Source organism: Nomia melanderi, chromosome 1 (assembly GCF_051020985.1).
Source record: "Nomia melanderi isolate GNS246 chromosome 1, iyNomMela1, whole genome shotgun sequence".
In the NCBI taxonomy this organism is placed as follows: Eukaryota; Metazoa; Arthropoda; class Insecta; order Hymenoptera; family Halictidae; genus Nomia; species Nomia melanderi.
This window is the reverse complement of record NC_134999.1, coordinates 22,019,007-22,046,962: the sequence shown is the minus strand read 5'-3', so window position 1 is coordinate 22,046,962 and position 27,956 is coordinate 22,019,007. Positions and strand designations below refer to the sequence as shown.

Below are 27,956 nucleotides of genomic sequence, written 5' to 3'. Positions count from 1 at the left end.
AATGGAAGATGTTGTGACTTTCATACATTTTTTATTCAATATGTTTCAATGCCAACGTTATATAATTAGAAAAACAACCTCCAATTTTCCTTACATGAATATCCAAATGTTGAGGTTACATCAATTCCCTCAGCAATGAATTTCTCGCGACCGATAGCGATCGAAGAGATCGGATACCGTAGCCAGGAAAAGTGGAACAAAGGCTTCTCCCCTTCGAAGCCCGATGATTCCCCCCGGTTCCGTGACAACGCGCTAGTTAACGTTTTGTGGAATCGAGCCGGCCGTGGTCGAACAGGTGCGCCAATTGGTTCATTCGATGGGGCTCTCTGCTCTTCTTTGACCTTTCTTCTACCAGTCTGTGTAAGAAATAGATATAAAGTTTTTGTTGACGCTATCTTTGTAAATTGTATAATCAGATTGGAAGCGTACTGTTTAATTGATGTTTTATGAAATATTTTTCGAATGATTTTTCAATGATTTTTCAATGATTTCTGAAATGATTTTGAGAATGATTCTTTAATGATTTCGAAAATGATTTTTGAATGATTTCTAAAATGATTTTTAAATGATTTTTCAATGATTCTTGAATGATTTCGAAAATGATTTTTGAATGATTTCTAAAATGATTTTTCAATGATTTTTCAATGATTTCGAAGATGATTTTTCAATAATTTCTAAAATGATTTTCAATACATTAATTACAATTTCCTTTAGAATGAAGAGTTAACGTGTAAATGTGAATATTAAAATTGCTAGCTTGATTTTTTCCAAAAATTAACTTACACCACTTTCAAAATCAAAATTTCTATCAATCATTCTATTAACCAACTAATTTCCTTTTCACAAAATCTTTGTGATTTTTATATTATATCAGTTATTATTACGTTATTATATTCTTATATTCTTATATTCTTATATTTATATATTTTTGTATTTATATTTTCATATTATATCAGTTATTATTACGTTATTATATATTTATATTCTTATATTCTTATATTTATATTTCTATATTTCTATATCCTTCTATATCCTTCTATATCCTTCTATATCCTTCTATATCCTTCTATATTCTTCTATATTTCTATATTTCTATATTCTTCTATTTATATATTCATATATTTACATATTTATCTTACATTACCCACACATCAGTCACAATTTCCATCCCAACAGAGAACCACCAAAACCATCTCAATATTTCTCAAAAATCTACGTAACCTCCAAAATAAACGGCCCATTTGCCGTCTCCCATCCAGCTCCTCGCTCGCCCCAACGCTTGGTCCTTTTCATCGGCGCGCCTCGGCCTCTAATTCCCAGGGGAGGGGGAAGAGGGAACAAAAACTTAATCGGCCGCTTCCTCTGCGAATAGACAAGGGTCCGTAGCGGCGGTGGCTGCCGGGCCACGGCGGAGTCTGTGGTTGAGAAAGGAGGGACAGAGTGACACGCACGCACACCGCCGTGAAATTAACCTCTAGCCGCACGGGGAATCCCTTTTTTCATCGTTTTGCCGTCTTCGAGGCCGCCCCGAGAGAGGCAGATCTGCCCGCGTTAATCGTGCTACGCGGGGATTCGACGGTGTTCCGAGGAGATTTTTAATGGGGATAGTAGCAGTTCTGTTGGGGTAATCGGTGAATAGATGGAGATGAAGAAATTAGGTGGTGGATTGTGGCTGTTTGAAGGTTTTGTGTGAAACTGTGACTGTAAATGTACAAGAAACTGTATGCAACTATATAACACAATATAAAATTATATAAAACTGTATGGAACTATATGAAACTATATGTAACTATATATAACTATATATAACTATATATAACTATATGTAACTCTACGAAACTATATAAAACCATGTAAAGCTTTGTAAAACTATGAAAAAGTTATGAGAAACTATTAAAAACTACATTTAACTATATTTCACTATATTAGACTATATTTGACTATGTTTAACTATATTTCACTATATTTCACTATATTAGACTATATTTGACTATGTTTAACTATATTTCACTATATTTGACTATGTTTCACTATTTTTGACTATATTTGACTATATTTAACTGTATTTGTCTATGTCTGTCTATATTTGACTATATTTAACTATATTTAGCTATATTTAGCTATATTTAGTTATATTTAACTATATAAAAACTATATAAACCTGCATAAAAACTATAAAAACTACATAAACCTATACAAAACAGCACAAAACTATACAAACGTTCGTCGTTCTCAGTGGTCACGTTTAAACTACCTTGCGCTATGTGCGGTACGTATAAAAGTCCGCCGTGGCGAACGGGTTAACGAAGCAGAAAATAAAAAGTCAGGATTCTTAAACAGATCCACTGTCCCTTTTACACGTCACGCACCGAACAAAATTCGACCCGCTCGGCGCGTCACCGAGGCAATTAATTTCGAGGTTATGTAAAAAATCGTGTCACCCGATTTCCTGTCCAATTGATTTAATTGAAAAGAAAGTTGTATTTCAAAGTTCATCTATAAAATAAAGTATTTTTAATGATGGGATAGCAATAATTAATAATATAGTTATTGGAATGACAGTTCAAATTATTTCTAAATTATGATTTTTAATAAATTTTAGATTAATAAATTTATTTTCTATAATTACACGACGTGATAATGAAACTGCTAATTACTTAGTGGTTTGCTTCATTTAGAATTAGAACTTTGCGAAGAAACGGATACGTGGTTGAATTTAATTGTGAAATAATAATTAGTTAATCTAGTATTTATCCACGATCAAATCAAATTTCTTCTTTCTATTTTTTTTAGAATATATACAATTTTTAATTTTAACTTACGGTTTTTTATAGTTTTATATTGTTTTAAATTGTTTTATATTGTTTTATATTGTTTTATATTGTTTTATATTGTTTTATATAGTTTTAAATTGTTTTATGTAGTTTTATATAGTTTTAAATTGTTTTAAATTGTTTTATATAGTTATATATAGTTTTAAATTGTTTTATGTAGTTTTATATAGTTTTATACAGTTTTATATAATTTTATATAGTTTTACATAGTTCTGTGTAGTTTAACTTTTTGTAGGTTCCAATATGGCAGCATTTATAATATTACAGAATTTTCAAAATAAACGGTCCATATGAATATAATTAACGTTCAAAATAAAATTTGCTACCCCTTTTCTATTTCTTGTTATTATTTATAAATAAAATATACTTCAAGTGATATTTAATTGTTCCCAATTGAAATTAAATGAACCATTATATTAACATTGTATTAATTAAATTGCCAGACTCGATATAATTAATTTATATTTTCCAACCAACTAATACACTAACCTCCAATTTTCTCGAAACAAAAAAAACAGACCTGCACCATTTAAAATTACATTACAATTATTCAGTATATAATATATATTATTTATTAAATTAATATAAATTGTATTATTTACAATTTCTTTACAATTATTCAATATATAATATATATTATTTACTACATTAATACAAATTGTATTAAATATAATACAATACTATATTAATTGTAATATATGATATTATACTTGGTCGCTAATCCCTCGGAGACCTAACCTCAAAACCTCGTTGGAGCCACAGTCCCCGCGTCGCCGTATCCATTAAATCAGCGCGTTGAAACCGGTGCAACAAGTTTCTTCTTCATTTCTAAATTGCGCCCGAACGAAAATCGAGCGAGGAATGCCACTACAAATCAGATTCAAGCGGACTTTTCATCCAGCAATTACGTCGTTGGTTCTCGAGACTCGTGCAGCTGGATGCCCCGGAAAAATCGCGTCCGGCCGGGGATATAGAAAATCGAAGAACACGTGACGCGACGAGGGTAGATGGTTATGGGTGGAGGGAGGCCCTTTCGAGAGATGAGTGATTGTGAATATAGTTTGTATTAATTTTATTGGTGATAGGTAATATGTATTGATTTAATTGGTGATATGAATATATATTAATTTAATGAATAATACAATTTATATTAATTTAACAGATGATACGTAATATATATTAATTTAATAAATGATATGAATATATATTAATTTAATGAAAGATATATAATATATATTGATTTAATGAATAATACAAGTTATATATGAATTTAATAAATAATAGATATTATGTATTAAATAATTGTAATTTAATTGTAAATAGTACAGTTTGTATTAATTTAATTGATGATACGTAATATATATTGATTTAATGAATAATATATGTTATATATGAATTTAATAAATAATAGATATTACACATTAAATAATTGTAATTTAATTGTAAATGATACAGTTTGTATTAATTTAATTGGTGATAGGTAATATGTATTGATTTAATGAATAATACATATTATATATTAATTTAATAAATAATACATAATATATATTGATTTAATAAATAATACATAACATATATTTCTTTAATAAATAACACATGTTATATATTAATTTAATAAATAATAGATATTATATATTAAATAATTGTAATGTAACTGTAAATAATATAATTTATTTTAATTTAATGAATGATACATATTACATAATAATATAATAAATAATACGTATTATATATTAAATAAATTATTAATCATTGATTCTAATACAATGTGCTTTTGTCATGAAACGTCACAAGAGCATTTGTTTATAATGTACATTCAACACACAAATATCAAGATATCTATTAACAAGCTTCAGGTTAATTAACTATTAACCATTTCATTTAAAATAATCTTTAAAAGTTCAATAACATTGGAAGTAGTATTATTCAATTAAAAAATGTCCAGCGTAATTCAACGTAGGAGTACCAATGAATAAAATATGATGTCCAGCACACAACATAAATGTAATTACTTTTATAATTAATTAATAATTGATTAATTCATAATTAATTTGATAAACCTTCATTTATCTTTTCATTGAGTGACAGCACCATAATTTTAGGTTAATTTTTCAGAGTTTCTTCTCCATCAATTTTCCATTGCCTTTTTGCCTTGATACTGCTTACCTAAGCAGTAGTGGTCAGTTACCCAACGACCACGATGAATAGGGAGTTCTGTCTCATTAGGGACAGAGGAAATTAAATTAGGAAAGATTTAATTGCCTTCAATGAAACTGTCGCTCCCTTTCTGCTTATAAAAAATGATTGCCTTATCGTTACTTGTTTGTTATAGAATGGAAAATGACTTATATAAAATAGTTGTCATTATTATTATTAACTGTTTGTCCTACGAGTGAGGTTCGTGAAGATTTTCAACACGATTCAAGAAATATATATGTTACTCAGTTGATTAGAATTCAATGTTAATATTATTTCTCTATTTTTCTGTTTTATCAATAAATTACTAGTAACAAAGTAGTCGTATCGATCAAAATATTATTAGAGAACATTAAACATTGTATTACAATTCATAATGTGTCCTTTTCTTCTCTGTAACATCTGGCATCGTTCAAGTACTGATTTGTATAAGCAATTTATAAATTATCTTAACGCTTTGCACTCGACAACATTTTTCATTACAAACATTCATTATTTTCTGATGAAATATCAACAATACTATTTGCAAATTACATCAAGAAGCATTTTGCATAAATTATGGGACATTAATACGTTATTCAAAATTTTGTATTGAATTTTTCATTTTATAATTTTGCTGCGTTCAATCAAATGGCTACTCAGTCACTTCTCGAGTGCGAAGGGTTGACATTGTTCTGTATTTTTAGACCATCGTTACCTTTGGTTTATTTTTTCAGTCACATAATTTCCTTTGAGCACATTGTGTTTTGTATTTTATCTTTAAGATCATTGTAAAATATTTGTCATTCGTAGAAAGTTATTCATTTTTCTGTATGACGTAGAATATTATTCCTTCCAAAAATAAACATCTCACTAACAGTTTGCGTAGCTATAATTTTATTCTTCGATATTTGTATGTGTTACTTGTATATAATTAACACTATCCACTTTTTTCGTCAATACACCTTATTTTAGTATCACTGTGATAATCAATTTCAATCCACACCGTAGTGGCTCTCCTATTAATATGTCATCGTACCTGAAAAATTGCACTTTTTTCTTAGATCAGGGGCACAGTTGGCCCAGCCGTCTGCGCCAGCTGAAATAAATGTCTTCTCATCAGTGGAAACGACTTGCCTTCACTTTTTCTTTCACCTGATGTCTTCACAGGTGAAGCTTGTTTTATCCTGAATATATTGTCATGCTAATGATGGATTTTTTCTGGTGATGATTGAGTGGTTATCCGTGAGGATGGACAAACAGCAAATTGATACCACTTAGTTTATTCAATTTTAATATTCACTTAAGTTTATTACCTGACGAATAAGTTTCTTATATTCAAACTCACCAGATATATATAAACGCTTACTTGCAAAAATATGCTGTGACTTTGGAGTTCTTCGCTTTTGAATTTGAAGAGCAGTTTGTTATGTTACAATACTGAAATGATAATTACGCTTTGAAACATTACAGAGATATTTACTCAGGTTATCTACCTCAGCAAAAAAATATTGTGTGTACATTTTCTGTATTTCACTGGTACATGGTACAATACTTAGGGATGTTTAATCATTTTATTATATGGATACAATCATTATGGTAAACAGGGTCAGAAAATGAATACAAACATGCAGTGGAGAAAATTTCAGTTACAGTAATTTTGACGTTACCTTCTTAAATGTAGTACCGATGGATTGCTGACATTTTTCTGTTTAAAATGAGTCCAAACACGATAGGAATCGGTCGAGTTTATCGGTTTCATGGAAACGAGCCTTTAGCTTCGTTAATTACACTAAATCGGTAAAACTAGTTCGATTCCCACCGTGTTTGGACTCATTTTAATCAGCACAATCTCAACAATCCACTGGCACTATATTCGAGAAGATAACGTTAAAATGATTGCAACTGAACTTTTCATCATTGCATGTTTGCATTGACCTCTATATTCATCAGACTGTCCATCTGCTTCCACTCAGTCAATTCTCTTTGTCAGGCTATACTCAAGTCAATTCCCAGAAGCAAATAGCTTCCCCTTATATTCTCTGCTCACTTAAATTTCACTGCAGGGGCCCTAAATTGTAAAATTTAACCGAGCATTGCTGCAAACTTTATAATTCCGCATACATCACATTAAACAGCCACTGCAGGTAAATTGTAAAATTTAACCGAGCACCTCTGCAAACTTTATAATTCCGCATATATCAAATTTATATGACCACTGCAGGTAAATTGTAAAATTTAACCGAGCATCACTGTAAACTTTACAACTCCGCATATGTCGAATTGAACGACCACTCTCAGCGGCCATTCGAGTGCAAAGCATCAACGAAATTGGCTAACCAACAATAACTTGTTATCGAATAATTAACAGTAACTCAAATCCGTCGGGCCCCGCGTACCTCGCTAAAATTCAATCCAATAAACACGTGCTACGATCGCGACGCGATCACCCGGCATTCAATTAATGGAACTGGAACGTATCCGCGGAACGAGTAATGGTCAACCCGGTAATTACTGGCATAAATAATTAACCAACATGGAAGCCATTAAGGACAGAGCGTAAAGTACCTAAGCGGAGAGCATAAATTGAATATTAATACTTGTCGACGAGGAGGTGGGAGTGGTGGCGGGGGGGCCACGATGAACGCGACGTAGACGCGCGGCGGCGATCCTGTACCAATAAATAACGCTGAAACATAATACGCGAAAGAGAGATAACTCGTCTAACAGGAATCCGCCGGTTTTTGTCACCCGCCGCCGGTAAGAATACGCCTGTTCGCAATTTTTCCGTGGCGTCACGTTCGCTGGGACTCCCCTTTAAGACACGTTGAACGCCGCACGATTTCATGGGGCAAAATACACAAAATGGAAAAAATATAATATCAAATCATTTCATTGAATTGCATTATTATTATTATTACATGTTCATCTAGCTAAATGTCACTGCATTATGTAGTGTTATTTGTAATATAGAAATGTTTCGGTCATCATCGATATCATCATTGACATCATCGTCATCATCGTCATCATCGTCATCATCATTGTCATCATCGTCGTCATCATCGTCGTCATTGTTATTGTCATTTCACGTTGATCTAGTCGAGTGTCACCACGTTAGGTAGCATTATGTATAATATAGAAATGTTTTCAAATAATCAATGTTTAATTAAATGAATTATAGTAATTCGATTTGGTTTTAGGGTCACCGGTGACCCCCATGGCATTTAACGTGTTAACATATTTTTAAAATTGTCAATTTTTGAAATTATCAATTTTAAAAATTATCAGTTTTTAAATTTATCAATTTTTAAAATTATTATCAATTTTTAAAATTATTGTCAATTTTTAAAATTATCAGTGTTTAAAATTATAATCAATTTATTATGTTCAACCTTGTCTTCTCAACTATATTACCAGTGAATTGTTCTGATTAGAATGCCCCACATAAAAAAGAATGACGAGCGACGATACGCGGTGTGTGACTAGCGGTCACCCATCTAAGTACTGACCGCGCCCAACGTTGCTTAACTGTGGTGATCAGAAAGAACCGGTGCTTTCAACGTGGCTTGATCGTTGCTCTGCGGGGGAGGATTCCGTAAAACAATCAACAATAGCTGCTCTTCATACATACAGTGGTGCTCGCTTAAATTTCACAGAGATTAGTTCTATTCTTCCTTCATTACTCACTGTCTCGAGCTCAGTGTAACGTGATCTGAGTAGACAGGGGCAGAAAATGAATAATGATGAAATGAAAAATGAATGAATCGAGGGTCGAAGTATTGGTCTTGAAAGCAACGTCACGCGCATCGAATATAAATATGCAATGAAAAAATTTCAGTTGTAGTAACTTAACTTTACCTTCTCAAATGTAGTACCGATGGATTGTTGACATTTTTCTGATTAAAATGAGTCCAAACACGATAGGAATTGAGCTAGATTCATCGATTTAATGTAATTAACGAAATTAAAGGCTCGTTTTCATGAAACCAATAAATTTGACCGATTTACGTCGTGTTTGGACTCATTTTAATCAGAAGAATTTCAGCAATCTATCGGTACTACATTCAAAAAGGTAAGGTCAAACATGCAAAGAAGAAAATTTTAATTGTAGTGCTTTTAATCTTATCTTCTCAAATATAGTACCAGTGAATTTGTAAGATTGTGCCGATTAAAATGAGACCAAATATGATGGGAATCGGACTAGATTCACCGACTCAATATAAGTAACGAAACTAAAGGCTCGTTTTCATCAAATAGTAAAACTAGTCCGATTCCTATCGTGTTTGGACTCATTTTAATCAGAAGAATCTCGACATTCTATTAATACTAAAATTGAGAAGGTAAGGTTGAGCATGCAATGGAGAAAATTTCAGTTGCAGCAATTTTAACCCTACCTGAGATGGTGCAAATTAAAATGAGTCCAATCACGGGGGGAATCGGACTAGTTTCACGGATTTCGTATTATTTTCGAAATTAAAGGCTTGTTTCCATAAAATCGTTAAAGCTGGTCTGATTTCCATCTAGCTTAACAAAATAAATAACAATAATGACATCTTCGAAAACAAAAGTATATTTTATTCGCTGTTACTAAATTCAGATCGTGTAAAAACTACCGCATAAATAGTGTTCCAATTTACCGCGTAAAAAAGGTCTGCGTAAATCGAGGTTTAGGTACAAAAAATTAATTATAAATAAATCATAAATTAATCATATATAAATGAATCATAAAGAATTAATTATAAACAAATAAATCATAAAAAATTAATCATAAATGAAAGAATCATAAAAAATTAATCAGAAATAAATGAATCATAAAGAATTAATTATAAACAAATAAATCATAAAAAATTAATGATAATAACAAACCACTAGCAACATTAGTCGCGACAATCGCTCGCGTGCACAGGCCCACACCGGGCATTACGCCGTTTGGATCTAGATAGATGCGCCGCCCATTTAACACGCCCGGCCTATCCGGCGCTCGATCTGAGATCGCTGACGCCACGCCGCGTCGCGCCGCGTCGCGGTCCCGCGCGCCGGATCCTGAAATCACGGATGATTACGAGCGCGTCCTCCTCGGCGTTCCCTCGCTCGCGTGGACAGTTTTTTCCCCGGCGTTCCCGGTCACCGCGAGATGGTAAAGTGAGAACAGTTACCGCCGCGAAATTTACGGCTCTATTGACGCTGATTAATGGGATTGTTCAGTCTATTTATAATTCGGCATTAGAGAGAGAGATCACTGCGCGCGCGAGGCTGAACGGGATATTCGGTGCGAGCCGTGTTCACGTATGGCTCGCGTACAAATTAGTAATTAACGCTGCAGTGTTATTAGTATTAATGATTAGTTTAAATTTTGAATATTTGTGATTAATTTTGATTGTGAATATTAATGATTAGTTTAAATTGTGAATATTAATGATTAGTTTTAATTGTGAATATTAGTGATTAGTTTGAATTGTGAATATTAGTGATTAGTTTTGATTGTGAATATTAATAAATACTTTACATTGTGAATATTAATAATTACTTTACTTTGTGAATATTAATAATTACTTTAAATTGTGAATATTAATGATTAGTTTAAATTTTGAATATTAATGATTATTTTTAATTTTAAATATTAATAATTGTATTACTATTAATTAATTGGTATTAATCATCGTATAATATTTATGTTTGAAAGATTTTATGAAATGGTCTTGAATTAATTAGATGATAATGTTATAATGTTGTTGATAATATTAATTATCAGTCAAAGGGTATTATTAAGTAATTAATATCATTTGTAGCAGTTTGTAATTCAGTGGGAGGAATATTTGTGGGTTACTTAATAATATTGGTAATTAATAATATTTAATACTAATCAAATAATGCAATTATTAGTATTGACAATCAATAGTAATTAATATTATTAATAAAATTGGAATATTAGTTAGTAATTTAATTAATTCAAGATATTAACAGGAATAAAATCAGAGAAAAAATAATTATAAGCTAAAATTTCAAAAAGTGTATTTTCACACTGGTAGAAATAGTGTTAATTACCTTGATAATTATTTCTCAGTTCCATAATTTTTCCTCAATTGAATTTGTTACACTCTCTATAATTAATTTTATAATCATTATTGTATTAATACTGAAATTTAAAAATTATAGATATATTAATATTATTAATACGCAGTAAAAAATACATAAATAGTATCAATTAGCTAGTACATATATATCAATGCACATCAATACATTTTACACTTAATTTCACAATCATTACTTGAAAACAAATTAATAGTGTTAATTAGCTGATATAGATATATTAATATCATTAATACACAGTAAACAATACATAAACAGTGTCAATCAGCTAATACATATATATCAATATACATCAATACATATTACACTCAATTTCACAATCATTACTAGAAAACAAATTTCACCAGAAAATTCCAAAGAGAGACATTACCGTGCGCGCCAGATCGAACGGGACACTCGATGCGAGCCACGTTCCCGTGCACTTCCAGCCAGGATTTATGGAATTGACGCGCGACTTTCGCGGGGTTAATTATTTTGTCGCGGACGCCGCTCGTATATTACATTTGATACTTTGCGCCCTGTCCGCGCGGACTTTTACGAGAGAGAAAGTCCCGTCGGAAGGGCCGCATAATTAGAGAAGCGGATTAGCCGCTAACGATCCCTCGACTGGGCCCCCGGGCGTCAGTCTGCGTCGTATATTTTATTTAACTTCGGGACCATCCGCGACGGGTTTTTTAGTGGGCCGACGCCGCGCAGGGGACTTGGGCCCGAGTGGAGAGGTTACGACGCCAGGGACCGTGAGATGCCGGGGTTGAAGTTCGTTGGTTGAAGTATTAAGTTCAGTGGAAAGGTCTTATGATGAGTTTAATTAAGTAGGTGATTATGGAGATGTTTTGTATATGAAAATTGATGGAAGATTGTTTAATAAGAAAGGAATTTTTTGATAATTGTTCCAATGTTTTATATGGAACCACTGATGAAAGATTGTTTAATAAAAAGGGAATTTTTAATAAAATGATAATAAAAATGTGTTAAATTGATAAATGACTGCATAATTGTTAAATGACTACGTTATACGATAATATTTAAAAAATGGTACCTAATGTTAAAGTACCATTTTTCGAAAATATGTTAAATTGTTAAATAACTACGTTATACAATAATATCCAAAAAATGGTACCTAATACTAAAGTACCATTTTAGTGGGGTTTTTTAGTGGGCCGACCCCGCGCAGGGGACTTGGGACCGAGTGGAGAGGTTATGACGCCAGGGACCGTGAGATGCTGGGGTCGAAGTTCGTTGGGATCTGGGGCGATTTGCTTTTGGAGTATTGAGTTTAGTGGAATGCTCTTATGAGGTTTAATTAAGCAGGTGATTATGGAGATGTTTTATATATGAAAATTCCCTTTTTATTAAACAATTTTTCATTAGTGTTTGTATATAAAATATTGGAACAATTATAAAAAAATTCCTTTCTTATTAAACAATCCTTCATCAATGTTTTGTATATGAAAATTGATGGAAGATTGTTTAATAAGAAAGAAATTTTTTGATAATTGTTCCAATGTTTTATATACAAACATTGATGAAGGATTGTTTAATAAAAAGGGAATTTTTAATAAAATGATAATAAAAATGTGTTAAATTGATAAATGACATACATTATACAATGATACCTAAAAAATGGTACCTAAAGGTTCCTTCAGAGGTTAATTGTTAAAAAACAAACTTCACACTACAAGCAACACAGAATTATCTAAGCAATATTATGCATAAAGTAAAACACAGGTTAATTCAATGTAAGATGAAAGTGATAATTTCCTGATATGAGGATCATTATTTCCAAAAGATGGGAACAGTCATACAATGTTACAGTATCACGTATGCAGTCATTTTCCCCTTCACATAAGTGGATGTTTATATCCGCTACAATAACAATAATTCAGCTTCTACGGAATAGTTATGAACAATTGCTTCGTCTAATTACTGTATAATGCACCGTAATTTACGTTTATTAAATTTCACAGTAATTACAGATTTCCAATCACCGATTTCGCTAATTAAAACTGTTATTGGAGTACCCTTTGTATTTCAAACGTTGACTGCCACGAGAATTTTTATTGTGTTCTATAGTGATAATTTTTTTTTAATGACAATGGCGAATGATGTTGAAAATAATTAGTAATGGTTTAGTGTAGCAGTCGTATTACAATATTATATAGCTACTTATGTTATTAAATGTTTTTGTTTAAAATCAAGCTTCTAATTCTTATTGTTCTTCAGCAATTTGGAAGCTAAAAAAATTGATGAAGAATTGTTTAATAAACAAGGAGTTTTTCGATGATTATTTCAATATTTTATATAAAAGAATTGATGAAAAGTTGTTTAATACACAAAGAATTTTTAGATGATTATTCCAATATTTTATATAATTTTTAATATATTCATAATCAAAATGTGCTAAATTGTTAAATGACTGAATAAAACAATAATATGTAAAAAAATGGTACCTAACACTCAGGTATCATTTTTCGAAAATATATTTATAACTACAATTAATTTCATAATGGTTATTGTATTAATACTGAAATTTCAAAATTTCCAAATTTTCACACTGCTAGAAATTGTATTAATTACCTTGATAATTATTTTCTTAGTTTCATCTGTTTCCTCAATTGAATTTTGTACACTCTCTATAATTAATATTAATAATTATTGTATTAATACTGAAATTTCAAAATTTCAAAATTTTCACACTGCAAGAAATATTGTTAATTATCTCTTTTATATAATTGTTTATATAACTTCAATTATATAGAAGTTTTAAAATGTTCACACTGCAAGAAACAGTGTTAACAGCAAGTGTCGTGAAGATCACGAATGCACGTGCAACGGTGGACGTGTCATTGAAAGCGCTGTCAACGCGAATCCGGCGGAAGTCACGCACGAGAAAGCTACTTTTGCTAGTTGCAGGGGGATCATCTTTCCTGATTAGTCGACTTGAATATGAAATGAAAGGAAGATGTAACGAGTATTACAACGTCCGTATGAACACCGAGAACACCGGAAAAAGAGAGAGAATAGAGTAATAAAAATTGCGGTGATGAGTTGGAGCCGTCTACCCCATAGAATTTTTATGGTCTTGCGTCAAGTGTCTTGTAATTAGTTGTTCAATTGAGGAGAACGTAATTTTGCGTGGAGAAATGGGGCAAAAAGGATATAGAGTAATTATTAATTATTAATAGTGTTATTATATATATATATATATATATATATATATATATATATATGTATTAATAATTGTATTTATTATTGTATTAATATTATTATAATAATAATAGTTAAATGTGTGTATTAAATTATTAATATAATTATTAATACTATTATTATATATATAGAATTAATTAATTATATACATATATGATTCTAATCATATGTTATTACCTATTGGGCATATTAATATCGTCCACAATATACAGTGAGCCTCTTGAACAAAGTATTGGCATTTTTTGAAATATTAAATATTAACTAGTTACAAATTAAAGGTTTACACTAAATTAATCAGAAATTGTGATCTCATATTTTATTATATTATATATCATTATACTATATCATATTATATCATATATCATTATACTGTATTATGTTATATCATATATTATTTATATATCATTATACTATATTATATTATATCATATATTATTTATATATCATTATACTCTATTATATTATATTATATTAGATATTATTATGCTATGTTATATTATATTATATATTATTATACTATGTTATATTATATTATATATTATTACACTATATTATACATTATATTATACATACAATTCTCTCGAAAAAATTCAATATACACGTTTCCCACTTATCCCGCCAAAAACGGCCAAATCGGCACCCGTCATCCCCATCAATGACACATCGGTGACGCATCAGCAGTCCCTAACAGCACCTCAGTGGAATCAGCTCCATCTCGGATCCGCGTCGTTCCGAGCGTGCCGCCGGAATTTATTCCCGACCCGAGCAACGGTGTCTCCCTTTTTCTTTCTTTCTGAAAATTCCGTCGCTCGGCGTCCGAGGAGTCTGGGCCAAGAGACGTGTCCGACGAGCGTCTACAGTCCTGACGCGGCAGACTGCGGTCGCAGAAATAACGCGGCGCGTAACGGCGGGGTTAAAAGCGGACCGAGACGGTAAGGACGAACGATTAGGACGCGACGGTACAATGTCAGATGGCAGGATGAGCGAGAAGCAAAAAAATACACTTCATTTGAAAGTTGTGAAAAGATGAAAATTATTTTGGGAATTTATTCAGATCGCTCTTACCTTCCCAAATGTTGCATTAATGGTTTAGTGAGGTTGCGCTGATTAAAATGAGCCCAAACACGGTGGGAATCGAACTAGTTTTACGATTTCATGGAAACGGGCCTTTAGTTTCAGAAATTACGTGAAATTCGTAAAACTAGTCTGATTCACGTCGTGTTTGGGCTCGTTTTAATCGGAAGAATCTCAACGTTCCATCGGTAGTGCGAATGAGAAGGTAAGGGCGAACGTGCAATGAAGAAAATTTCAATTACAATCATTTTCACTTGGCTTTCTCAAATATAGTACCACTGAATTGCTGAGATTGTCCTGATTAAAATTAGCCCAAACATGGCGGGAATCGGACTAGTTTTCACAATAAAATATACTTAACGAACTTACAGGTTCGTTTCCATGAAATTGTAAAACTAGTCCGATTTATGTCGTGTTTGGGCTCGTTTTAATCAGCAAAATCTCAATAATTCATTGGCACTATATTTGAGAAGGTAACGTTAAAATTACTGCGATTGAAATTTTCTCCACTGCATGAGTGTATTCGGTGTGACTCCGTTTTAATTTCATTCATTACAATCTTACTTTCTCAAACGTAGTACCAACTGTTTATTGAGATTATCCCGATTAAAATGAGTCAAAACACGATGGAAATCGGACTAGTCTAGACTAATCTAGACTGGCTATATAGAGCTATATGAAACTGCATAAAACTATATAAAACTATATAAAATTATATAAAACTATATAAAGCTATATAGAACTGTATGAAACTATAACAGAGCTATATAGAGCTATATGAAACTATATACAACTATATAAAACTATAATAGAGCTATATGAAACTATATAGAAATATATTGAATTATAATAGAGTTATATAGAGCTATATGAAACTATATAGAACTATATTAAACTTTAATAGAGCTATATAGAGTTATAAGAAACTATAATAGAGCTATATAGAGCTATATAGAGCTATATGAAGCTATGCAGAACTATATTAAACTATAATAGAGCTATATAGAGCTATATGAAGCTATATAGAACTATATTACACTATAATAGAGGCATATAGAGCTATATAGAGCTATATAGAGCTATATAAAACTATATAAAACTATATAAAACTATATAAAACTATATAGAACCACATATAACAGTAATCAACTAAAATTTATCAAAGCTGCAATTATCCTTCATTCATTTCTAATAGAACCACTAACCATCGAGTACGATAGTTCCAGTATTAAACCTCCCAGGCTCAAGTCCAGTCCTGTCCAAAAAAAAACAACTAATTTCGCATTCTGCTGGGAACTAGTCAGCGGCTAACTATAAGAGATGCTAACTATAACCCGCAGTTTCTACCCCCCAGTCGCTATTTCCAGCGTGTCGCGCTTGTCGCATTGCCAATCCCCCCCGGTCTACTCCCCCCCCCCTCTCTCGTTAACCTCTTAGGCACGGCTGAATTTTTCGCGGGGCTGTTTCTCTGCACGGATAATGCTGTTCTCTATGCGAATGCATTGGAATGAAGTTTTTGATGACTAAATTATAATTTTTCTGAAAGATACGATACACATAATTTAACTCTAACAGTTTAGAATAATAATTAGTAATACAATTGGGTATGATCTCGTGCCTAAGAGGTTAAAGGAGCTACACGATTTCATAGAGCAGAATACACAAAATAGAAAAAATATAATATTAAATCATTTGATTGAATTGCATTGTTATTATTACATGTTCATCTAGCTGAATGTCACTGCATTATGTAGTGTTACATGTAATATAGAAATGTTTTCCTCATCATCGATATCATCATCGTCATCATCATTATCATCGTCATCATCATTGTCATCATAAACTCCATAAAAAATCTATTTGTTAGTTTGTCTTCTTGTATAAAAATATTGTAAATAAAATTATACAGTAAACTGTTTTTTGTGTAGAAAATATTATAAATAAAATTATATAATACACTGTCTTTTTGTATAGAAAATATTATAAATAAAATTATATAATAAACTGTCTTTTTGTATAAAAATATTATAAATAAAATAGTACAATAAATAATGGACAACCATAGAAATCTGGGACTATAGATATTAATTTCCCTCTCTGTGATCGCCGCGTGCCTCGGCGTGCCGTCGGTCGAGTAAAGAACGCGGCGTTACGGCGGCCTCTGTCTATAGTTGGGTCGGAGATGCTTTCGGCCGGCGGACCCCCCACCAACGCCGCCGATAGAGGGCATTCCTGCGCCCTATTAGGTGACGAATGATCCTTCTATTGGCTGCGTCTAGCCTGTGGCGTGTTGTGGCCGATTTCGACGTTTTCGGCGGGCTGGGTGAAAAGATTTGTGTATTGAATTTTTTGTGTGATTTAGAATAATGTGTGATAATAATGTATAATAATGTATAATAATATATAATAATATATAATAATATATAATAATATATAATAATATATAATAATATATAATAATATATAATAATAATATATAATAAAATATAATAATAATCTATAATAAAATATAATAACATATAACAATGTATATTAACATATAATAATGTATAATAACATATAATAACATATCATAATGTATAGTAATATATATTAATGTATAATAACGTATAGCAACATATAATAATGTATAATAATGTATAATAATGTATAATAATGTATAATAATGTATAATAATGTATAATAATGTACAATAGTGTACAATAGTGTACAATAGTGTATAATAATGTATAATAATGTACAATAGTGTACAATAGTGTATAATAATGTATAATAATGTACAATAGTGTACAATAGTGTATAATAATGTATAATAATGTACAATAGTGTACAATAGTGTACAATAGTGTACAATAGTGTACAATAGTGTACAATAATGTACAATAGTGTATAATAATGTATAATAATGTATAATAATGTATAATAACGTATAACAATATGTGATAATGTATAATAATACATAATAATTTTAAGTATATAATAATATATGGACAGTTTACTTTGAAAGTGGTGTAAGTTGATTTTTTTAAAAGAATGAGATATACAATTTGTGATTAATTTAATGTGAACTTTGTATTTGTAACTATTTGATATTTTATATTTTAAAACATGACACTCCTGATTTCTTTTTTTGAGGTTATGGACAAGACAGCAGATGTTCCTCTGAGAAATTATTGAAGAAATTGATTTAGCAATAACAAACTCAATTGTATATATATATAAATATTAATATATGGACTGTTTATTCTGAAAGTAGTGTCAGTTGATTTTGTAAAAAAATGAGATATATAATTTATGATTAATTTGGTGTAAATTTTTTATCTGTAATTAGTTAATATTTAATAGCTTAAAAAATGCCAATGCTTTGTTCAAGAGACTCACCGTATATTGTGGAAGATTGTTGGAAAACCTGTTGACACTTAACTACTCTTAAGTTTTGAGGTTATGAACAAGATAGCAGGTGTTTCTCAGAGAAATTACATAAAACACCTGCATATTGAATTTTCTCAACAAAATATGATTGTATGTATAACAATGTATCATAATAATCAGTTATAAAGTATGTAATAAATGACTAAATATTAAATATTGTTAATAATATTATAATTAATATCTAATAGATTACTTAAATAGTAGTCGTACAATTACTAATCTCAATATTACTATTAATGATTAATTGTATTATATTAATATAACTATTAATAATTAACAATAACTAATACCATCGTACTATTAGTATTCAATTACTCCAAGAACGTTTCTCAAATGTCCTGTTTCCTCAAGAACTCAGAAATAGTAGTTACATTAGTATTCTGAACCTCCTATGTCTCGTTGTCCGTTGTAAACAAATCAATTGCTACACACTTTCACCTATGTACACCGCAATTTACATTTCCTTTCAACTGATAAAGTGTTCGATAACATATGGACATACACGTCTGTATAGTCTCTCTAAAATTAAACAGAGTTCTAAACATACGTTATTGACGTAGCTATAGATTAAAATGGAAAACAAATATCAGTGAAGCGTTCTAATGTGAACGGCGATTAAATTATGTTTCAGATATGTTACCTGAGCGAATGTGGGACAAGGGCCTTCATTAAACATGCAATAAACCATACACTGCTGGAGTTTCCTCAAGAAAGAAGTCAGATTGTGAGTAGTCGACAAGCATTAAATTATATTTACATTTACTATTTATATTTTATTAATATAGTACTTTAGTGCCAACCTAGATCTTCAATTTTAATGGAACACACACTTGTGAACCACTTTTACTCCTTGTCCTATGATTTCTTCGGCTACCAGTTTGGTCAGATTACTTCATTTTTAATAATTTTAATAATTTGTTAGAATTTATATTTGATGAAATGAAGAATTTTCTTAAATAAATTTTAATTGTTATAAGTGGATGATTATTTAATAAGTTATGTGAAGAGAAGTAAATATTTTGGAACCGATAAATTACGCTTTGACGAATTCAGAAAAATAGAAACATAACCAAACAAAACAAACTTATTGATTCATGAAACAATGAATGTTCTGTCTAGTGTGCACTTTTGAATATTTCCAACAATATTAAGAAGAATAAATGGACAATAAATTTGAATATTTCTAACTATATAAAAAAGAATAAATTGAAAATAAATTTGAATATTCCCAACAATTTTTGAAAGAGAATAAATTAGAAATAAATTTGAATATTCCCAACAATTTTTGGAAGAAAATAAATTAAAAATAAATTTTGATATTCCTAACAATTTTTGAAAAAAAATAATTTAAAAATAAATTTGAATATTCCCAACAATTTTTGAAAGAAAATAAATTAAAAATAAATTTTAATATTCCTAACAATATTAAAAAAAAAAATTAAAAATAAATTTGAATATTTCTAACAATATTAAAAAAAAACGAACAATATTTGGTTAGTCAAATTTAGTTTATATTCATTACGAGTCCAGCACGATATTGTAAGACAAGGGGTTAATATGTGTTTCAGTCTACGTCGAATGCGCTATGAGTATCACGTTACGCAAAGAATATTGATTACTCTGTCTTACCACTTAATCATTGTCGGGGACATAGACATACAGAAATAAAACCTATCGATTTACCTCCATAAAAATTTCATAGCGGATCTTATGTCACCGAGACTCACAACCGAAGAGCTCTAGGTAAAAGGTGAAAGTAAGAAAATTACAGCTCACACTAGAGAACAGAGTTGTGCCTTTAAAATTTTATGAACCTCTTGCTCATCGACAATCCAATACATTTTCCGCATCATACTCTGCGTTTGGTTAAGAAATATTATAACCGAGAATTCTACGAAGGAAATACAAAAACACAATAAGATTTTTATTGCAGAAAATTTCAATTGTCATTTTAACGTTACCTTCTCGAATGTAGCACCAATGGATTGTTGAGATTTTTCCGATTAAAATGAGTACAAACACGACGCAAATCGGACGAGTTTTACGATTTAATGGAAACGCGCCTTTAGTTTTGTTAATTACGTTAAGTCGGTAAATCTAGTCTGATTCCCGTCGTGTTTGGACTCATTTTAATCAGGACAATCTCAGAAATTCATTTTAATCGGAAGAATCTCAACAATCCATTGGTACTACATTTGAGAAGGTAACGTTAAAATGACTGCAACTGAAATTTTCGTCATTGCATGTTTATTCAATTCCTCGAAGCAAATAGCTTCCTCTCGTTCTCCTGCTCGGTTAAATTTAACTAAAAATGTAAAATTTAAGCGAGCATCGCATTTATTCTTCCATAACAAAGACAAATGGTATTAGAAATGATTAATGGTTTACTACTTAATTCTACAAATATTCTTATTCCATATAAATTTTTTTATTACAATTGTTTATTTATTAAACTCAAAAAACACCAAGTATCGTTTCCACGAACATTCCTATGCTCGCAGCTACATGTAAACGGGAGCAATTACTATAAAAATCAGGGGACCGTGTAACGTCGGCACCATTGTCATAATTGTATTTTATTAACATATTTACGGTTGACCACCTCCGACGGTAATCCGAACGTGGCTCTCCGCGTTTAAAACCGCATTTGGAGCGTTCGTTAACGGATCGATGTCGGATACAATATGTACGTTAAGAAATCCGTAAGATCACACGACCCTCGGATTAATGGCAAAAATATTTTGCCATAACAATATTATTATTTAGTTAGCCAGCGTTTGTCTTGTAAATAATAAATATTAGGAGAAAATGAAAGAAAATGTAGTGCTTTTTTTTTAAATTTTTTTTGGGTTTATATTATTTTATCAGATGTCAAGGTGACCTTCATTTTTTTTTGGAATGCTGTATATTTTTTTATATTAGATTAAAGAATGTGTTCAGAGGAATTCGTTTGTATACTGCAGAGTGACCTTCAAGGTCATGCAAGGTCAGAGATGGAAGAAATCATTTGATTTCATTTGATTAATCAAATGATGAAATCATGATTAATCAATCAATAAATTGATTAATCATTAAAATTGATGTTTGTTAATTTAGATCTTGGAAATTGGAGGTTTAACTTAAAATATATTACATAACAATATGATATCTGAGTTTTCATATATATAGTGATAATAATTGTAAACAATACAATTTACATTAATTTAATAAATAATACATATTATATATTAAATAAATTATTACTAATTATTTCTAATACGATTTGTTACGAAACGTTACAAGAGCGTTTATAAACGTTTATAAAAATTTAATTTTAAAAATACAGCGTTTATAAACGTTTATAAAAATTTAATTTTTAAAATTCAGTGTTTATAAACGTTTATAAAAATTTAATTTAAGAAACTTAGTTTTATAATTTTTTTTACGTATTTATAAACATTTGTTTATAACATATTAAATTTAATTCGAATTAATTATCTATATTCAAAATATTCAATATATCATATTCAAAATATATTACATAACAATATATCTCAGTTTTCATATATACAGTGATACAAGTTGATCATTGAAAATTACTAAATTAAAAAAATTAAAAGAAAATTACGAAATTAAAAATATTAAAAGAAAATTAATTATTTAAATTTTCTAAAAATTAACCGACATGCAATACGTTAATTCCCTTGAAATTCTATCTCCTCCAAAATAGTCCATAATAATAGTATAATAATGTAAATCAGTAAACCTTTATTTTTCTAAATAATTAAAAATAATATGGTAATGTAAATCATTGAACCTTTATTTTTCTAAATAATATAAATTATTAAATAATATAATAATATAATAATGTAAATATTAAACCTTTATTTTTATAAATAATGTAAATTAAGGTTTTGAGTTACCTTAACCTCATCTCCTCCAAAGTAGACCATCAAAATCTAAATTTACGTGGACTTCTCCAATGTAATTATTATCATGCCACATGGCGAAGAGAAAAGTGTATAATATGCACGAATATGGAAGGAATGCGTACTACCACTAAAAACTGTCTGATTACTTGCTCGATAATCAGCTAACCTCGCTTTTTTAGTGGAACGGAATGCGAATGGATGCTTGAGATTTTATGTAGGCGTAGTTAATACATGCATCACCGATCAAAAGTTTGGGACTGCTTGTTACAGTCACGCTTCGCGAAAAATAGTACAATGAGTGCGATTAAATTCCACAGGAATCTGTTCGGTTAAATTTTACAACACCAGCCTTAAATGGTTGTTATAATAATTGTAATAAAATAATTGTTATAACAACCGTAACTGAAATATTAATTTATATTTATATTTATGTTTATATTTATATTTATATTTATATTTATATTTATATTTATATTTATATTTATATTTATATTTATATTTATATTTATATTTGATCCTTTATGGGCCGAATTTTTGTTCATTATTATAACGATTATTCATCAAAGGAATATATTTTGTAACTTTTGTAAAAGTTGAAGTTAACTGATTACTTAATTTTATTCAACACTTCGAGTGCAAAATGAAATAAATCAACAAGATGCCAATATACTGATATGTCACTTTAATTGTAAATATGCAATGGAGAAAATTTCGATTGCAGTAATTTTAACGTTAGTTTCTTGAATGTAGTACCGATGGATTGCTGAGATTTTTCTGATTAAAATGAGTACCAACACGACGTAAGTCGGAGTAGTTTTATGGTTTCATGGAAACGAGCCTTTAGTTTCGTTAATTGCATTCAATCGGTAAAAGTAGTCCGATTTATGTCGTGTTTGGACTCATTTTAATCGGGACAATCTCAACAATTCACTGACACTACATTCAACAAAGTACGGTTAAACATGTATTGAGAAAATTTCAATTGTAGTAATTTTAATCACTTTTACCATAATTGCATATAAATTGTAATATTAAAATTAATTAATTTCACCAATTTAGTGTAACTAACGAAACTAAAGGTCCATTTCCATGAAATTTATAAACTAGTCCAATTCATACACTCACACAACACACAAAACACACACACACACACAAACACAGAGGCTAGGACAGCATTTCAATTAAACATGAATTCTGCGGATCGAAGATCCATGGGGTCAGTGCTCGGGCCTGTTTCTACAACTCCGAGTCGCTTTGATTGGCTAAATTCTATTATTTATTTACGGTCAGGCTTCACTGTGGGGCTTGAGAAAGCCGGAAGACCTCCATGGCTTCGAACAGACCGGTGATTATCGCGTTGATCTCGCTGACAGGTGAATGAATTTCTGCGACGAAACTCTATAAACGTGGCGAGATGAGGGAAAACTATCTAACGGCTCTTCTTCCGCGAATAATTATGTTAAGTGAAACGATGTATTCGAAGGGGATGTCTGTGCAGATATGTGCAGTGAAATGCGTTAATCGCCGTGGGAAATTGAGGTTAGGAGACGTGCGTTGTGGGCAGTAGTAAAAGTAATGCAATATGAAATTTAATATATTAAGATTTATATAAATTTATATATAATTTATATTAATTCATATTAAGTTTATATTAATTCATATTAAATTTATATTAATATTTATATTAAATTTATATTAATTCATATTAAATTTATATTAAGTTTATTAATTCATAATAAATTGCCTTCAATGTATTAATTCATATTAAATTTGTATTAAAATTTATATTAATTTTAATATATTAAGATATTATACTCATATTATCTTAATGAAATACCTGTTTATACATTCACATTACATGTACAAAACAAATTAAATTCTTTTCCAAATATTTACTTATTTCATTACTCAATTACTTAATTACTTAATATTCTACTCACTCAACACCCATTTACAATTATCCATTATATTAATTTTTATATATTGATATATTAAAATTATTAAAAATTTATTTAATATCAGTCAATCAATTTAATACAAATTATCAATTTAATATAAATATCAGTCAATCAATTTAATATAAATTATCAATTTAATATAAGTATCAATTAATATAAATTTAATATATTAATATATCAAAACTAACATAATGGATAATTGAAATTAGGTGTGGAGTGAGTAGAATAATAAATAGCAAACTGTAAATAACAGTTAAATTAAAGAAACAAAACTGAATTTTTGAAAAACATAAACTAATATTAAGTTCACGTTTTAAGTTAGAATAGTATTATACATATATAAATAGTATTACTAATATTAATATTATAAAACTAATAAAATAGACAAGTTTCTAAAAGAGAATTTGATTTTAAATTAAATTAGATCTACAAATTTCTATATTCATGGTTTTATACATTTTCAAATCAGATTATCAACTTCTGGTAAAATTAAGTTTTCAAGATGCTTCTCCATTACCTTGTTTATTAGTTCATTTGTTTTAGAGTAATGAAACAGATAAATATCTGTATCTATAATATCTAAATATAATTTGAATGTACAAACAGGTATCTCATTAAGATAATATAAATATACACTTTCACTTTTATAATATTCATGCGCCATTTCCTTCAGATGTTTTCCAGTTCACTTTACAAATTAAGGTCCTGCGAAAAAGTTACAAATGTTACTTTCAAAAAAAAAGGTATTTAGCTGTTGGCGAAAGTATTTTATGTCCTCGATAGAAAAAACATGATTATTATAACTTTCTTCAGCGATTTCCTCATGAAGATGGTCTACTTCTATTCGTATGGCGCAGCTTGAGATTTTATATTTGATCATTAGTCGTCTAATTGAAGTGAAAACAGCATCTCACTTGATTTAACATGTTCAAATCATTATAACCTTATAAAAGTGGTATAATTTCATTTAAGCGAGTCTATAAAATTGTTTCCCATAAAAGACTTCTATATAGACTTTATAAGTAACACATAAATAATTTTCAGTGTTTGAAACTTGGATATTTCGTAACAAAGGATATTGCAGAAAATAGATAAATTCTTCATTGAAGTATGCAAATTTTCAGGAATCTCCTATCGAACGTTGAGAAACAAGAAGGTTAGCATTAATTATTATTATTTTTATGTAATTATTTGTATGGGGTATTGAATATTATTATTTTTATTGCGGTTATTATATTATTAGGTTATGCACTAACATATATTTGATCCTGTATGCAACATGAATTGCGATGAGTTAATTTGTTTCTAATTATGGAGCGGTACTTGCAAATTGGATTAATATTCATATCAACGGCAGCACGTATGCGGCTGTCCATGTTAGCACACCAATTATTATAATGTGACACGATGTCTGGACGGTTATTGACTCTGTGACTGTCGTAGGATGATGTTCACATGGCCATAATGAATGCTGCCACTTATAAGTAGGCAACTTGTGAATGAAGTGACAGAGCATCGTAGCAGTATAATGCAGTGTATAGTTAATTAAACAGTTAAATGTGGTAAAATGTTAGGTATGATGAGAAGTTAGAAATAGTAGAAAATTACATATAATAAAAAGTGACACATAGTATAAAATTGTACAATGTTCAATTTTATTCTATTTTTCACTTTTTACAATTTAATTTTCTTTTTTCACTTTTTGTTATATTTAATTTTATTCTATTTTTCACTTTTTACAATATTCAGTTTTATTCTATCTTTCACTTTTTACAATATTCAAAGTAAAAAATAGTATAAAATTGAATATAACGAAAAGTGAAAAATAGTACAGAATTAAATATAACAAAAAGCGAAAAAAATACAAAATTAAATATAACAAAACCTTAAAAATAGTACAAAATCAAGTATAACAAAAACTTAATTTTGTACTAGTTTTAACGTTTTCTTATATTTAATTTTGCACAATTTTAGTTTTTTAGAGCTTCTCTCGCAGAATAAAGATTTTGAGCACATTTTGTTATTATGACATGTAAAGGACACATTGCAGGGGAGGATACTGTAAAAAATCAACACAATCTATTCTTCACACATATTTCTTCAAAAATAAATAATAAATTACAATAACAAACTTTTGATTGGCTACATCGTCTTTAGAGCTTTTCTTGGACAATAAAGACTTTAAGAATTTTTGAATATATTGCAAGATTCTTCATACATATTTGTTTATAAATAAATAATAAACAACAAATAAGAAAAATAATAAACTGCTGACTTGCCAGGTTGTCTTCAAATCTTTCCTTTTACAATAAAGACTTTAAGGACTTTTGGGCAAATTGCAAGATTCCTCACACACATTTCTTCATAAATAAATAATAAGTAACAAATAACAAAAATAATAAATAATAAAAATAACAAACTATTGAACACAGCGTTTTAATTATTCCTCAACACTATTTCCACCGAACCTGTCAAATCACCCCTTTCCAAACGTTAACCTAAAACATAAGTAGAAGCAAGGACGCGAGACGCCATCTTCCATGATTCACTACGCCACGTGCACCCACCCCTGCCCAGTAGCCGCCCGTTCCACCTCGCTTATCTCCCAGCTGGCGTTCGATTGCCGACCGCGGACCCGTAATGATAACGTTCCTTTAAATTTCATGCATTAGCCCTGGTAGCGTTGTTCCGCTTTATCCTCGCTCACTGTTTTGGTGCTGGCCGCCGCGAGTTACTCGGACGATTGAGACGTCCCGGCGCCGATGGGAGAGAGGACGTTTTTCCACCGATTATTTACGACGCATTACCGACCGTTTTAGATATGCGTGGATTCCCGCGGGTGACTCTCTCTATTTTAGTTCCTGAAGCACTCGCGGGACTGGGTGATGCACGGTGAAAGTAAGAGTTAACCTCCTCGGGGAGTTTATGACGGGTGGTAAATTGGTTTTTTGAATTGTGTGGATTGTTGGGTAATTGGACGTTGTTGAGTAGTATTGTAATGTGAATCATTGAACCTTTATTTTTCTAAATAATATAAATGATTAAATAATATAATAATATAAATATAAAATCTGTATTTTTCTAAATAATTAAAAATAATATAACAATATAAATATAAAACCTTTATTTTTCCAAATAATGTAAATGAAGAATTTGTGACGAGTATTAAATTGTTTTTTTCTTTAAATTGTGTAAATTATTAAGTAATTAGAAGTAGTTGAATGGTACAATAATGTAAATTATTAAATAAGTAAAAGTAATTAAATAGTATGATA

At 29.9% G+C, this 27,956-nt stretch overlaps 1 protein-coding gene and 2 long non-coding RNA genes across 9 annotated transcripts in view; 1 reads left to right on the top strand and 2 right to left on the bottom strand.

Annotated features, from left to right (window-relative positions):
• Positions 1 to 27,956, top strand: part of LOC116426839 (uncharacterized) — a 207,904-nt gene that overhangs the window by 97,296 nt on the left and 82,652 nt on the right. For 3 of the 7 annotated variants that reach the window (XM_076369098.1, XM_076369114.1, XM_076369109.1), the window contains one exon: positions 19,444 to 19,536. The gene's annotated coding sequence lies outside the window, so the exon portion shown is untranslated. Of the gene's footprint in view, positions 1 to 18,170; positions 18,903 to 19,443; positions 19,537 to 27,956 lie in introns of those variants that run through there. The other 4 variants (XM_076369108.1, XM_076369102.1, XM_076369104.1 and 1 more) reach the window with 4 other exon arrangements.
• On the bottom strand, positions 212 to 3,785 carry LOC143174250 (uncharacterized). The gene is made up of 3 exons (XR_012998053.1): positions 3,545 to 3,785; positions 1,222 to 1,415; positions 212 to 356 (listed from the first exon to the last, which is right to left on the bottom strand). It is a non-coding gene; the product is annotated as an uncharacterized LOC143174250 (long non-coding RNA).
• On the bottom strand, positions 16,817 to 19,940 carry LOC143174716 (uncharacterized). The gene is made up of 3 exons (XR_012998958.1): positions 19,453 to 19,940; positions 18,762 to 19,331; positions 16,817 to 17,699 (listed from the first exon to the last, which is right to left on the bottom strand). It is a non-coding gene; the product is annotated as an uncharacterized LOC143174716 (long non-coding RNA).